This window comes from Stegostoma tigrinum, chromosome 21 (assembly GCF_030684315.1).
Source record: "Stegostoma tigrinum isolate sSteTig4 chromosome 21, sSteTig4.hap1, whole genome shotgun sequence".
NCBI classification, from domain to species: domain Eukaryota; kingdom Metazoa; phylum Chordata; class Chondrichthyes; order Orectolobiformes; family Stegostomatidae; genus Stegostoma; species Stegostoma tigrinum.
Window position 1 is genome coordinate 4,578,750 of NC_081374.1, and position 14,194 is coordinate 4,592,943.

The 14,194-nt window shown below is 42.1% G+C and overlaps 1 protein-coding gene across 1 annotated transcript in view; it reads left to right on the forward strand.

The window, feature by feature from the left end:
* The first annotated feature begins 349 nt into the window (after positions 1-349).
* Positions 350-14,194, forward strand: part of rhocb (ras homolog family member Cb) — a 29,495-nt gene continuing 15,650 nt past the window's right edge. Inside the window, exon 1 of the mRNA XM_048553225.2 lies at positions 350-484. The gene's annotated coding sequence lies outside the window, so the exon portion shown is untranslated. The remainder of the gene's footprint in view (positions 485-14,194) is intronic.

Consider the following 14,194-nt stretch of genomic DNA (forward strand, 5'->3'; position numbering starts at 1 on the left):
GGGTCTAGGCCCGAAACGTCAGCTTTTGTGCTCCTGAGATGCTGCTTGGCCTGCTGTGTTCATCCAGCTCTGCATTTTGTTATCTTGGATTCTCCAGCATCTGCAGTTCCCATTATCTATGACCCTTGAAGACCTGTTTTTTAATTTTAATTTAATTCTGCGACCTTCACCAGCGATAGTAGTATCTTTTATTTCAAAGGCTTAGGGAGTTCAGGCTAATCCTGGAGGGTTGGTAGCCCCCCAGGGCTTGGTGGACTGTGACTTTAAGGAAGCAAGGCGGGAGCTGGTCAGTTTGAATGGACGCTCCCGTGATTCCAGGCGCGGGGTCACGTGGGGATGATGTCACGTGGGGGAGGGGTGTGTGGAATTGCTCATTACACCCCTCCCCCCCCTTTCGTTGTAGAGTTGAGGCGGCGGCTCCTCCTCAACCGGCACTGACTGAGAGGCTTGGGGAAGCGGTACCGGCAGCAACACCAGCGGGCAGGTGAGGGCCCCGGGAGAGAGGGGCACGCACAGATAAGAGGAGTGGGGCTGATCGCACCGAGAGCACGAGGCTTTCTCTTCCCCGGCCCGATCGAGCGAGTGGTCGGTCGCCTGCCGCCACACCCAGAGTCCAGGCCTCGGGCCTTCACCTCAGCGCTTCCCCCCCCGCACTACCACCCGCCGGCGGACCGGGAGGAGGCGGATCGCGGGCGGCAGGGAAGGTGGTGGGGGCCGAAAGCGGCTAGGGAAGGGCAACTCTTCCCGTTGGGGGAGGCGGAAGGCTGCCTAGTTTTTAATGGAAAGTGGGGGGAGGGGGTACTTAAGTGGCGGCGGGGGTGGGGGGATGGCTATGATCCCTACAAGCAGGGAATGATGTAGCTTGTGGTCGGAAAGCTGGCTGGCTGGCTCGCTCAGCGGGCATGAGATAGGAGGCAAAATGTAGCGATGGAGCAAAACTAGTTCCAGGACTTGGATGAAGAGCTGACAACTGGAGGGTGGCGGGAACTAAGCTGAGGGGTAGGTTGAGTGTATTTTTGGGGCTGTAGGCTTCCCAGGGGATGTTTACAGTTTTATTTTTGGCTGAGGCTTTGAGTTGTATTTCAGATCCTGAGTTGTGTCGTTTTAATGTCTTGCTGTTTTTATTAATTTCAAAATGCTTTAAACTCAATTTGACAAGTTAAGCCAAAACCCTTGGCTACTGTCTAGTGACTGCAAAGAGGGTTTCTGGTGTAACTCTCTATTCAGCAAGGACAACTGAAGTAAATTGTTTGTGTGAATTCTTTTCTTTTATTGAAAATGGGACAGATTCCTCTGCGAAAAGAAAAAGAAACTGGTAAAATTTGGGTTAGTTGGTGGAAGCTTCCACTCATTTTGAAAATGGAAAGTGTAGGTCCATTGCTAAGTCTTTTTGAAAATAGCAGCCTAATACCCTGTCCTTCAGTTGATCTGGTGCTGTTAGTGAATTATTGCCTTCTTTCATCTCCTCAAGCACTTGCCTCCAATTCCTTGGCATCAATTATTCTAAATCTTTTATCTCTGGTTTTGATCTCTCAAATAAAGTAGGTTGTCCTGACTTTCTACAAACCTTGAATGCTGTTCAAATCCTTGCAGCTTTGGTCCTGTCCTAATTTCTTCAACCCTATTCCTTTCTGACCTCTTGTGTCATTATCTCATTTTACTTTTGGCTGGAATAACCTTTAAAACCCACCTTTGCACACTTTTTTGGTGCTCATCTGCATTGATTAAAAATGTGACCTGTAGAAAATCTAGTTTTATTGCTGGATCCTGAATAATCTGCCAACTGTGTAATGCAGTTGAGTTGATTGCATTCTGAGTTGTGATTATAATAAAGTTGAGGTAGGTAGTGAACACGTTGTCCAGGAGACTCAGCTGCCAAATGGATCTTGGCAGCAAAGTTATTTTAAGTTCATCTTGGGATCCTTGCTGAATAATTTCAGCCAGGTTGTTTTTAAAGCCTTTTCCTAGAGGAATTGTTGGAAATGCTTAGAATATTGGTCTCCCTGCATGCTTGAATGAGCTGTAGAGACTTGGTCAGGGCTTGATCACATCTGTCACTCTTTCGGCCAGGAGACTTGTTGCCAGCTTGTTTGATCAGATAGAAATTGGACTAGCATAGCTGGTTGGAAATTCCTGGGCTTGGACATTTGGTTGCCCTTCCTTACATAAGTGAGCAATTTGGGGCAAAGGTGCTACTGGCTTTTGTTTTCTTGCTTGCAAAATCCTACCCACAACCTGTGGTCACGTCTAGTATGAGTTACTGCACAGCAATTGGCACATAGTAGTTAAACCTAGATCATTTGGCAAGCAACTCATTTCTGTAGTTAGTAATCTAAAGTTCTTGCTTTGCAGGAATAATTTTGAAGATACTAGTGTGGGTGACCAAAAATTTGGTCAAGATACTTCAAGATGATTCAGGAGTTTCTGAATCTTAGGGCCTTGGCTGTTAACTAAAGTGGTCACCAATATCAGAGCAGTGTGAACACCTACAAGACTGTAGGGTAGGAAGACTGCAGAGATTTTGAAGCCTAAAGGAGTTGGAACAGACTCTTAAATTCTGGCATCATTACCCTAGTTTACAAAGGACAAATGTTTTACAAGTTGAAGCAAAAAAAGTTACTGGAAAAAGCTCAGGGCTGGCAGCATCCGAAGAGAAATCGGTTAACGTTAGGGCCCAGTGACCCTTTCTGACTTATCTTCACAGATGCTGCCAGACCTGAGTGTTTCCAGCAACTTGTTTTTGTCTGACTACATCTGCATTCTTTTGGTTTTTACAGGTTGAAGTTGTGCTGTCTAACAGTTTGAATTTTCCTTTCAGCTGCTGATACAATTTGCATTGTTTTGTGTTCTGCTTTGCATTGTAGGTGATCTTTTTTTCCCTACAGGAAGAAGTTAAATACTGTATTAATTCAGTCACTTATCAATCTGACCATAACTATGTCTACAGTGTTTGTGCACTAATACCAGGTTTGTCTGATGCAAATATATTTAATGCTTGACAGGCAAAGTAGAGCTAATTGGTATAGCTTGCTTTCTGCAGTAAAGCAGCAAATTATAACAATGAGGTCACCATTTGACACACTTAACTGTTCCTAGTTAATATGGGAGCTCTAAAGCAGTAGATTCATGTTCCTTTTTAGGCAACTTTTACTTGTCTTATGGGTCAGTGCAATAGTCAGGAACTCTAAATGTTTGATTCTCTAAGTGAAGTAATTCTAGCAGTTATCTTGTCCGAGAGCTAACCTTCAGACCTTTTTGTATCCTATCCAAGACTGCTTGTTTCTATTGCAAAATATTGACCACATCAGGCGCACCCCCCCCCCCCCCCCCCCCAGCTCTTGACACTCATGGTTCAGTTGTCTCCCAATTATACTTCGTGCATCTTACTTGCTGGCCTCCCAATCTCCTTAAGCATATTCTTGCTCCTGCAGAATGATAACCCATCATATCTCAATTAATGGTTAAATATCTTTGTACATATTTGCATTCCTCTGGTAATGCAGAGCTGCCTCTGCCCCACTTCTGGAGTGAGTGACTGCAGGTGGTGCTTGGTGCACTGCTCATCCCATTTCACAGGCACTGAGAATAGCCACCTGTGCCTGAAACTGAATTTTTATATAGGCCAAATTGGATATGGAATAGCAGACTGGCTAAATCATCTGAAGTACCTCTTTTAGATGTTTAAACAACTGGCTTTGCATTCTGGTATCCCGCAAATTATTGGAGTGAATTAAGTTTCGAACTCGGCTTTTGGTGTTGTAACTGTGGTACTGTATCCACTACCCTTCTGTTCCTGGTACAACTATCTTCCTGAAGTTTTGTTTCCTTTCTTCCATTTTTATTTTGTTAGGCTTCTGGATCTTTCTGTCTTGCTATCAATTCCTGTAACATTTTTAACCTAGCCAACACTAGAGTATCTATGCAAGTTAAGGTTTGAAAAAGTAATGAAATATGGCTATATTTCACAATATGAATGCATTGCAGTACGGTAGTCTTTGTACAAATGTCTGAAACCCACCATATGGCATCAGATGTCTGGCAGACGATGGCCCCTCTTTCCTTGTCTAGTCCCTCTAAAGGAACTAGTGCTGCTTGCTATGCAAGCTGTTTTGGGAGGGCTGGGAGTTGTCTTCCTGGTGTTGCACTGAGCTTGAATCCTCAAAGAAGGAAAATAACTGAACAGCCTTGTAGATTTGTCCCTTGTGAATATCTGTCCTGTCAATTGCCTTGATTCTCTTTTTTGAATTCTGTAGCAGGTTCACTCCTAATGTAGGAATTTGGTTTCTGGAATAGACGTGGCAGCAGTCCAGTAACTGTCAGCCAGTTGGTGAGTGCACAGTTACAAATATAGCTGGGTGGGGTTAATGTGCTGTTGCTGTGGAATTCCCTGCCTTTGTTAAAGGAAATGGGCTGTCTGACCATTTTTTTCAGAGTTTTACCACCCTGGAAAGTTACTAAAGCTTTATTGTTTTGGATTTCCCATCCTAAAAGGCTGGCCTCCGTTTCAGATCAATGCAACAATTCAGATTCACGTGTAGGGATTTTCTTAAAAACTAATTCACCCCAATTAGTTTTGTTAAAATGTCTCTGTATCTAGTCAGAGCAGATTCTAATTGCAATGCTTATTGCCTGTGTGAATGGTCCCTGTGCTGATGGCTGAAGAGGAAAGAAATCAGTTCGGGTTCCAACTGATGACTAAGTATGTCAGTTGGCAGGATTGGACTGGACAGCAATAAAATGCTACTGACACTGCCCTATTCACATGTGAATAATGGTAAGTTGTGCTGAGGGCTGCCAGTGTTTAAATCATACATCAGTTAGTTTGAGAAACTTGAAGGGAGCTTTATAAACTTCCCAGTGTGAGAAGTTTTTAAAGCAAGTTTGACAAATCTTGCAGAAACTCAAATGGATGTTTGCGCTAGCAATGGATAAAGCTTGATTAGTCGGTTCTTGCTGCAGTGAAATTACAAAACTGGTTCTCTGAAAGGGTCTCACCTTTTGGATTAAAGTGGTTTGTTTTGAAAATCCTAATTACTGTTAAAATTTACCCTTTGTAGTCTTGGTTGCTACCAGATCAAGCAGGAGCAGATTTATTAGTGACCTGTATTTATCAATTGCCCTTAATGCATACTGACAAAATGGACTGAAATAGAATTGAAAAATAAGCTTTTTTAAAAGTGAGATGTGGTCATCTTGGAAAGCTGTGTGGAGCAAAAAAAGCCCAAAAGGGTTCAGTCCCTGTAGTTCAGGGAGATTCCTTTTTTAATGTACAATGGTCCTTCAAGACACCTAATCAGCTGCTAGCTTCTAACAGTACTTAGTGGCCTATGGCTAATTACCTAGCACTATTAAAGTTGAGCCCTTCGTCAAGGGATAGTGTGGATACACAAATATAAGCTGCCTACTTTGCCTGGTATGCAACTGAAGGGAATAGAAAAACAGATTCAATCTTTTTCTGAAAGGCTTGAATGATAACTTTTAAAGTTGGTTCTAGGTAGCAGCATTATTTGAATCTTCAGAAGTTTGGGTGGAGTAAATGGTTGGGAAGAGTGGGAGTGAGGTCAGGCTGTAGTAGATTAGTGAGACTGTTGGTATTTATGAATATCTCTCATCTGGCAGCAGTGTATCTTACAATGGGGTTGGTTTAGTGGTCAAAATTAAACCTTTAAGGATATTCTAGAATGTAGATGTGACTACAGGATCCAAAGGAATGGAGTGGGGTTGTGGAGATGAGTGAAATCACTCTACATGTTGTGTAATGCTACCACTTCAAGACACATGTTAAAGTTGTCTTCTGCTTTCACAAGCATGTGTAAACTGAACTGTTGACCTTAATTTCCAGTCACTTGTAATGTTCAGAGTTAAGAAAAGCTGTATAGTTATTCAAAATTGAAGGGTTACAACAAATGATCTGCTGAGGTTGGTAACCAGAAGGTAGTTTTGAGATAAGATCATGCAGTATAGAAAAGGCCCTTCTATTCTGCACTAGCAAAATCAACCGTAGTGCCTGCTTCCAGCATTTGGCCTGTGGTCTTGAATGTTATGTCAAGTGGAGGCAGGAAAACGCCAACTACCCTCCAGGCAATGCATTCCAGACCCTTGGTGTGGAAATAATACTCAAATCTGACTAATCTCTTACCTTAATGTCACCTCTTGAACTATGGGTGACAGTTGCTTTCAATTCTCCTGGCAATGCCTTTAACCTTGCATGCCTTAAGTAGGTCCCCTCTTTTAGCGTTTCTTTTTTAAAGAGAACCTCCAACGAGCCACCACACATTGCAGCGCAGAGGAAAATCACCTATACAGCGTATTCAAAAAGAATGGGTACCCTGTGAACACAGTCTGCCGACTCCTCAGCAATAAACCCAAACAGGCTCAAACCATAACCACTCTCCCCTACATCAAAGACACTTCCGAAATGGCTGCCAGACTACTCTGACCTCTTGGCATCAGGGTAGCCCACAAACCCACCAACACACTAAAACAGCAGCTAATGAACTTAAGACCCTATACAGACAACAAATAAAATAAGTCATCCACAAAATACCTTGCAAGAACTGTGACAAACACTACATTGGACAAACTGGCAGAAAGCTAGCCGCCAGAATACCTGAACATCAACTAGCCACAAAACGACATGACCCACTATCACTCTTATCCTTACATACACATGAGGAAGGACACCACTTCTATTGGGACAACACATGCATCCTAGGACAAGCCAAACAGACACACATGAGAATTCCTAGAAGCATGGCATTCCAACCGGAACTCCATCAACAAACACGTTGATTTGGAGCCAATCTACCATCCACTGAGGGGGGGAAAAGGAACAGGAAATGACATCACCAACCCAAGGAAACCTAACTAGACAAATAGAAGGCAGGACATAACACCAGCGCTTCGTCAGAGGCTCACTGATACCTAGAATGGTGACGAAACATCTGAAAACTAACCTTCCAGCTCAGCGAGCAAACTCTCATCCAGAGCACCTGAGCTTGTCCTTGCCTCTTCATTGCTAAACTATTTCAACCCAGGCACCATCCTCATGCATTTCCTTGGCATATGCAGTCCATCTGGACATGCAGTGCTAGTGTCTAACTACACGAGGTTTGTCCAGCTCCAACCTAACCTCCCTGCTTTGAATCTGCGATAAATGAAATGTATCTTAAGCACCACAGAACATGCCCAGGAATCTGTGGCCAAACACTCAAAAGCCCTCTTTCTGAGTGAGCTTGTCTGGCCATTCTAGTATTAGTTACTACTACCAAAGTGCATGACTTTGGGGTTAAATTCCACCTGACCCAAGACTCTTTCATGCTGTTAACCGTTGGCCAGTCTTTGTCACCTGCAGCCTCTTGGCCCCACATTTTCTTCTTTATCACTTGTATATGTGTTGCAAAGAATAATGCACTTAGCCCTGATCCCTATAGGATGGTGGCAGAAAACTAACATACTATCTCCTACCACTAAGCTGAGTTTTGGATCACGTGCTTTACCTTTGTCTCCCATGTGGGACTTCTCCAAGTGATGATCAAACCATGTTTCTCCAAGTTGAAATTAATTCTCTCCTAAAATTGTCTAGTAGGCTCCCTCCTGATGTGAAACTTGCTGACTTGTAATTCCCTGCCTTGCATCTCAAAGCACAAAGTGGAATCACATCAGCTATCCTCCTCCCTCTTGCACCTCCCCTGTGACTGGAGTTTAAGAATTTGTGTCAAAGCCTCTAACTACTTCCCTTGTCTCTGACAGTAGCCTGGGCCAAATTGGCAAAATAATCAGGGTCACTTTCTTAATTGTAGTCCATTGTTCTCAGCCTGCAGTGGATCTTTTGAAGATTCAGTATCTACTTTAAAAGGGAGTTGGATATCAATTTAGCAATTGCTCAGCTACAAGAAAGGACTGATTGGAATGGTCTTTTAGAACTTGACTGGGTTGAATAGGTCCCTGTGCCGATTCTGATCGGAAGAAATGTTGATCCATTGCACACCCGAAGCTCCAACTCTAACTGTCAGCTAAGGTGGAAACCAGAAACTACTCATTGTAGCTGCCTAGTGTCATGCTGACCATAAAAGCCAATAGGCCCTAGATTATCCCCAATGTGTGCTGAGTTAGTGACATTTGGTGAGAAACTTCTCTCCCTGTTGCAGGGACAGAAACAGAAATCAGTCTTACTGCTCCCCCATAATCATCCCTATTTGAAGATTGTTTGACAACACTCATTGCTTAATTTTTTTATTTAACCTGCTTTTCCAACTAACTTAATAGACACCTGGAACAAGTGGGACTTGAACCCAGACCTCCCAGTTCAGGGGTAGGGACACTACCATCCTCAAGAGGCCCCTGTAATCCTAATTCCACTCTAACATCTGAGTTATGGAGGGTGCTGGCCTTTGTAGAGTTCAGGAAGGTTTGTTGGAAGATATAACATCAAAGTTTTTAGTTTTCAATTGACATTCCCCTGTCAGTGTCCTCCTCTTCCACTAGAGATGGCATATCAAAGCTGATGGCTTCACTAGTATTACAACAGTGTATTGTTGTATTTATAGTTCAACTTGTGAAGTCTTGTCTTGCACTTTGTGACTGAGGTACGTATTTTAACTGGTACTGTGCTTCCAGCTTTTATTTGAGTGGCAATTTGATTATCTGTTTTGAAATGCATAAGTGGGACTTGCTGTCTAGGGCAACTGAAATACAGCACTGTACAAGCTCTTATTTTTCAGTTCTCCTACTTTAAGGCTGGTTAGTAATGCTTGTAGTAACTTTTTTAATCTTGTTCTCAATGAACTTTTCAATGGGTTTAGTGCTGGAGTTGATCCTAAATTGTATCCAAATGATTTCAGTGCTGTTTATACATGTGTTGTGCTGACTTTCACTAGAATTCAATATAAACTGTAAGAAATCTGAAACAAGTTGCTGGAGAAACTAAACAGGTCTGGTGGCATCTGGAAAGAAATTTCTTAATGTTTTAATTCAGTGACCTTCAAAGAGTCAATAGACTTTATGCTAACTGATTCTCACTATGATGCTGCCAGACCAGGTGATACCTATAGTTATTGCTATACTTCATCTTTACAGTTGGGATGTTTAGAAGTGCTGAAACAACTGAAAGTTATTGAAGTGAATTTGGATAAATGAGGATTCTTATTCACAGCTAATCAGATCCTTGCTTGGTGTGAAGTGGTCCCTCTTCAAGAGGAAAGACCTGGTGTTCATGAAGGACTTCAGTCCACGATCAGTACATGTATGAAGCTGCAAGTCTGAGTAGAGTTTTGGAATTTAAAGATAATGATCACTTGTAAACTTTAAATGACCTCCATCTAAGCAAGAGCCTGGTGACCTCTTATAGATTAATCTTGGTACAAGAATTAGGTCTTAGGTCTTAGTTCTTAAATGATTCTGTAGTTAATCATCTGCTGTGGAGCCATGCTGTTGCTCAACTTGTGAGCAAGTGTGGGATGTAAATTTGAAGTCTAAATTTGTTAACAGCTTTAATTGTTCTTTGTTTTACTGAGCCCCTTAAACTGTAGTAACCTATCCAGTTTTGAGTCTGGTGCTATTCTTGTCAGTCTTCTGTTCATTGAAGCTGGAGTGAATCACCAAGTTTGGTAAGTAAGGGACATGCTAGGCTATGACCAATAAAGTTTTTGGTTAATTGCAGGTCTGCTATGGCCCATGGCTCCTGGATGTTTTGTTTCAAATCTCTGATTTTGGTATGGTGGTCACGTAGTAATACAAAAGGTGCTGTGCTGAAAACAGGACTCAGTCTCCCAAGCCTGTAATAGTTTCCTACAGTATCATTATGGGCAGATTATTTCTGCAGTATTAGAAATGGCTGCCTTATGAATGCTGCAAGCTATGTATCTGGTCCAGTTAACCAACTTAAGTGCCTGATGTGACAGGCTTTCAAGGAAAGATGAACACAACTCTAGCATGCTTACCCAATGTGTCAGTTGGCTTTAAGTGAGTCACTTGGTCTGAGTGGTAAATTGGTGCTGTTCAGATGGATGTGAAAGGTGCCATGGCATTATGACAGCTGTGGCCTGGCCAACTATTTCTTTCCTAGACTGGAGTAACCATATAAATGCTCTGACACACAACTCCATCATACCAGCAACTGTCCAGGTATTTGTATCTATTCAGCACTTTGTCACAATATAAATTTCTATCACCAAAGATTCACAAAAGAACAACAGTCATTTGTTCCAGCTTGTCAGTGGCAATGACTGAGGATTTATCATTCTGTGGAAATCAGAACCCCCATTACCAGGCAACCATTTTGCAGACCAGTTGGAAGTTGTCATTTGACTACTAGAGTATTTAGTTTCAAGCCATAAGACAATTGCCAGAGAGGATTGAATTTCTGTGGTGACTATTGAATGTTACAAGTAAGGCAACTGTGTGAAATGTGACTGCTCCCTGGTCTTGCCACCTTACTTACAGGGCTGTTTATTCTGAGCTCAGTGGAGCTATAGGACAATTGGGTTTTCTTGGGTGGCTACTTAAGCAGCTTTTTGGGAATTAAAAGAACAAAATTCTTGTAGACAAGATGGACTTGGATCTGGATCTTTTGTTTACTGTACCAACTTTTCCTATTGTTAATTCATTAAGTACAGCCTTAGATGCTGAGACTTGTGTACACCTAGTCTGATAAGCCCTGCAAACTGCTGGTACTAGTTGTAATAGTTAAATCATTCCCAACCTTGCTGAACACTTGCACCATGCCTGCTTCTGTAATTATAAATAGTGCACAGTAGCAAATACCTTGGATTAAAGTTCTCAGCAAGTTTAAAATCCTGAATCTTCTCTCTTAGCTACTTTAGTGGATAGACTTGACTTTTTTGCTTCTGCATTGCCACACCCAATCATAGCCCACTTATGCATTGTAGGGATTCTATGTGGCCCAATAAGTCCACAACAGGCCTCACTAACCCACCCAGATCCTTTCCCTGTAACTGCATACTTCCCATGGCTAAAGCACCTAACCCCCACATCCCTGAACACTGGGCAATTTAGCAATGCCAGTCCACCTAACTTGTATATTTTTGTACTTTGGGAGGAATCTGGAACACCCAGCAAACCCATACAGACATGAATGTGCAAACTCCATTCAGCCACCGGAGTGGAATCAAACCTGAGTTTGTGTGGGTCGTTCCCTGTGAAAGTGAATTTGAACTGGGCTCACAATATAATAGCTGTTTTAACAGGCCGGAGGCTAAGAATTCCACAGCAAGTAACTTGACTTCCTAAAGTCTGTCCACCACTTTCAAGGCACAAGCCAGGAGTGTGATGCAATACTGTCCACTTGCCTAGATGCTTGCAGTTCCAGCAACTCAACTCTAGTTGTCATGTCTGTAAGAGCCTGCTTGGTGGATAGTGCATGCACTAATGTCACTGCCTTATATTGGCAGCAGCACTGTAGCATCTACAATCTACAATGCAGAAATTCACCAAGGCAGCTTCAAATTGTTCAACTAATGATCACTATCATTTAAGGACCAGGATGGCCAACATAATCATCAATCATGCACACTCCCCTCATAGCTCATGCTGTCAGTGAGCTGAATGTCGTGGGGTGGGGATGGGGGGAGGGGGTTGGAGAAGATGAATGTTAATGCTCTAGTATATTGTTTATAATACACTAAGTTCATAAAATATTGAAGTGGAGTAGTGTGGCCCCAAATAGTTGTGCATTACAAATTTGCTACATTGAGGTAGCAAGCAGCAAAGATAAAGGAGAACCTGTAGATATGTTACGTTTTAGATTTCCAAAATTTTGATAAGGTACTGCACAAGCCTGCTCGACCTCCATGGTGTTGGAGGTAGTGATTAGCATGGAAGATGGCTAACTAGAGTTTGGGCTAGAGGGTATTTTCAGCATGGTAGACTAATGAAGTTTTGCAAAACATAAGTGCACACCTAATGTATCTAACTTCATGGAAGTGAGCTTGCACAACTTGAGTGGAAAGGTGGGTAGTGAGGATGATGACAACATCTGGATAGAGATTAAGTGGGCATAAACATTACAAATGTGATTATAATGGGAAAAGCAAATGTTATGCCCCAAGCATTTAAAGAACATTCATCTTGCATTTTTCCTGGAGAGACTGCAGAACATAGCACCCTGAAATTTTAGTGCTGTAGGGACATGAATTGCAAAAAGCTAGCTTCCAAGTTTGGTAGGTAATGGCAAAGGCAAATGGACTCTTATTTTGAAGAGACTGGAGTATTTAAAAAAACAGGGAGACTTGGCTAAAACTGTACAAGGCATGAGTCAGACAACACTTGAATAAACTTTTGGCAAGAAAGTAAAGCTCTGCTGTCACATTGAATGGCAGAGCAGCCGAAGTGGGCCAAATATACTTCAGCTCTTGTCATGGTACAAGGTGTTGAGGCCATTTGACATCCTTACCTCTGCTCCAGATTTCCAGCTTGCACAGGTTAAGACTGGGGAGCTCTTCTTTGCTAAGCAGGTTGAATAGGCATAAATTTAACTGCCAGTTGGTGAGTTGCAGTGTACCAACAAAGCCATCTTGGCAAAAGATGGCTAGTCTATTTGACACTAATTTAATATGCAGTTATAACTATTACAACCCTACAGCAAGTATCTGATCAATATTTTTTAAAGCTAAACTCTGACTTAGTGCACTAAGATCTGTTTAGTCCATCAGATCTTATCAGCTGTTCAAATGATTGACTGATCTGCTGACTCTTGACTCTACTGTCTTTCCTCATTCCTGGATTCCATAAGGAATCAAAATCTCAACCACTCTTGCAATAAAGAATTTGAAAGACCTTCTGGAATTCTTTATCTGGCCTAACTGGCTGAGTCACTACTGAGATTTTTAAAGCACAGATGCTGGAAATCTGAAGCAAATTGCTGGAAAATCTCAAATCTGCCAGCATTTGTGGAGAGAAATCAGTTAATGTTTTGGGTCCAGTTACCCTTTGGCATTCTCTTGACTAACCCTAGACTCCAACGGAGTCAATCCCTTACTATTACCCATGTCAAGCCCCCTAAAGCTGTTGCTTTTCAACGAAGGCACCTAACTTTAACTCCAATGTGTAGAGGCTCAGCCTGCCTTATTTTTAAAATGACTCTCTTCATATCCAGGATCAACCTAATGAATCTCTTCTTTACTTTTAAACTACCTCCAATGGCATTATAAATCCCCTTTAAGCAACCCGAAGGTGTGTAGTATTCCAGATGAGGTCTAACTACTGCCTTGTATAATTTTAGAAAGACCACCTCCTATTTTTTTCACTTCCATCAAAGTAAAGGCTGACATTCAATTTGCTTTCCCCATGCATGTTTTACAATTCATAATGTAAAGCTAGCATCTTCCCCCATTCCTCTGTACTACAACTTTATGCAGGTTTTCCACTTGAATAACATCACAGTTCCTCTCGCCAAACTGCATGTTATGTTCCTTCCTAAGCTTGGTCACTCCACCTGTCTGTATCCATCAGCTTGGTGTTGTCCTCACTGCTTGCTTTCCCACCTATATCATCCACAAGATTAGTTATAATACTGTTTCAGGTTGACAGCACTAGCACTACTCCCTGTGGTACTTCACTTAAATGAAAAATGCTCCCTTCATCCCACCTTAGTAGTAGTTAACCCATTTTCCCCCAAACCTGCAATGGTAACTTATTACCCCCAAAACAATGGGCTCTTGAGATACTGTGCACAAAGCTATTTTGGACAGCCAAAACGTACTGGTTTTCCCTTTATCCATCTTGTTACTACCAAGAATTCAAACTTATTTGAAGCATAATTTTTTTCCTTCATGGAGACATGGTCTCTGCTTGGTAACATTTATTTGTGGATGCTTTGCTGTTGCATCCATTAAGACACAAGCCTTTTCCTAATGTTAGACTAACTAGCCTACTTCTGCCTTTTTGCCTCTTGTTTAAGGGTGCTACGTTGGCAGCTTTCAGACTGAGATTTTTTAAAAACCTAACCCACTTATTTTGTAGTGAAGCCTGCATGATGAGCATTGTGATTGACTAGGGTGCTTTCTTCTGGAGGCCTTTGAATGGTGTTGTGGACTGAGATGGAAATTACTCATGGCAGTCTGAGCACACGAAGTTTTGTCATTAATTCCCCTACAGGCAACGTGAAGGGAAACCTTGCATTGATCTGTAAAGATGTCTGCCAGTGTCTATTTTTTTAAGAACATTCAGTATTGGA